This window comes from Cavia porcellus, unplaced genomic scaffold (genome assembly GCF_034190915.1).
Source record: "Cavia porcellus strain 051 isolate PalLab524CR breed Dunkin Hartley unplaced genomic scaffold, mCavPor4.1 scaffold_22, whole genome shotgun sequence".
Taxonomy (NCBI): Eukaryota; Metazoa; Chordata; class Mammalia; order Rodentia; family Caviidae; genus Cavia; species Cavia porcellus.
This window is the reverse complement of record NW_026947505.1, coordinates 10,263,241-10,265,470: the sequence shown is the minus strand read 5'-3', so window position 1 is coordinate 10,265,470 and position 2,230 is coordinate 10,263,241.

The window sequence follows — 2,230 nt, the reverse complement described above, 5'->3', positions numbered from 1 at the left end:
TTTTATAGAGTATTTTAACTTTATTTTCTATTAATACATAATGACTATGTTTACTTTTATTTTGATCCAAGTTAATTTTTATGAGGAGAAACCATAAAATACATTCATAAGGACAGCAGAGAGGGAGAAAGAGAGTGCAAAACTAATATACACACTGACAACAACATTCACATCAATTGCTTAATCTAACCAGTGTGGTCTGGGACGTTGAATATAAAAATAGAATCCCAGTACCAAGCAAAGCACTCTTCAGGAGGAGGAAACTGACAGCAATGTGTATATGGGTGGCCAGGTTTTAGCTGGAAAACAAGAATTTATCTGCTCATTAGGATTTCACTGAGTGCTAGAGACCGAGTCAGGGTTGCCGTGAGAAATACCTCAAAAATGTTCTATCCTTGTTTAGAATTTGCAATGAGGTGAATTTGAAGCTAGGACATTTTTCCAAACTATTAATATTTTTTTTTAGCATAAACTAGGCAGCTATATGGGGATAGATACACAGGGGAGCTGAAGAGAAGATAAATGTGTTGGGGAGCAACTTACCCGGATGGAGCCCCTGGGATCTTACATGGATGTGGGTTTTTGCCCCATCCTTTGAGTGTTTATCGATCCTAACAGTTATCGCCAGGTAATGAATAGCCTTAGCATTCTTGCTGAGATACAGCACCTTCTGTTTCTTCAAAGCATAAAGGACAAAATAAAACTATTATTTCTGGATGTTTAAATCAGGGCAAGCTTTAAAAACCTCAGCTGTCGCCCTGAGCTGTTGACAGAGTTTGTTCCCAGGCAGTGGGGATTTGTGAGTGGCCTGCGTGTCCTTCTTTTGCGTCTGGGTCTTGTCTTTTGTGCTGTGGTTGTCATCTCCTGGCTGGTTGTTACATCTTATTGGGGCTCTGCAGGTCTGGCCTACAGCTTGTGGCCCATAGAGACTTCTCTTGTTAAAATTATTAAACATAAATTAGAGGCATCAGCAAGAGCCCAAAGAATCTTAATGCAATCTTTCATGCAGAGCTCATGAAAAGTATTTTTGTATTATGTGTGTCTTTCTCTTTGCTTCCTGATTTCCCGCTCCACGTTGTGGAGTTTTGTGAAGTGTTTTGGAGAGTATAGTTTAAAACAGATCAAGAATCAGAGCAGTTTGGAGAAAGAGGAGGAATAAAACTATGATGACACTATGACTGTGTTTTACATTTGAAGCCGAGGCTGTGCAGGATTCACAGTAAGAGAGAATCCCCTGTACTGGATTAATGCCAAGGAGATGAACATTAGAACCGTGGCTGTCTTAGGGCTCAGGGGCTATGTAAAAGATCTACTTAGGTGGCTTTGAGTTGGGTGAATTTGGTAAAAGGGTATGTGACTTCCTGTTTTGGTTCTGTTGTGACCTCATTCAACCTATCTGAAGTTACCCATTCGACCTACATTTGTGTTTCTTTTCAGTGTAAGTTGAAAGATTAAAAACAAAATAAGATTATTCTAGCTTGACAGTTTGAAGTGTGTGTGTTTCCATTTACAGTTCTTTAAAATGCAGGACTCACTGTGAATAGCCAAGTGGTGAATACCAGATCTAGCGTCATCCCCAGGACAGACAGCAGGACAAGAGCAGCGGAGCAAATCATGTGGGCCGTGGTCATCCTGACTTGAAGGGTCTGGGCAGGCAGGACAATGGGTCAAAGCCATCTTCCCTGTCTATGACCATCCATTGGACAATGGGATGTGGGGTGATTTCTCTGCAGAGGCCCAGATCTACCCAAATTGCTAATGAGGAATTATTTATAAAATGCTCCTGGCCACGTGGGCTCCGGTTGGCATTTGCTGTGATGCCTGCAACTCCTTCATGCCCTGAAAAGGTTAAGTCTCCCCTGAATGTGCCAACACAATCTACCTTTCATAATTTTGTGCCGCCTTAGACTTCGCCGCGCTGTTGTCTGAGGGGATGGAAATTCTCATTCTGAAATCCTCCAGCAGTTTTTGTTTTCAACAGAAATGCAAAACTCATAAATTTTAACAGGAAGGAGGGCAGAGTGGGAAGACATTTCACATTCAGCATGCAGTCAGCAATGAGTGAGGCACGGTTGGGAGACAAAATCTTGGCCGTGCAATGCTGACTTGCTACCCAAGGGCTGGCATTATTTTCTGAACGCTTGGATAGGAGAGGGGCTCTGAAGGGTGGCTGGTCTGAAATAAAAGTTGAGACTTTCTGCTCTCTCCCCGCTGTGTTTACAGCTTGATC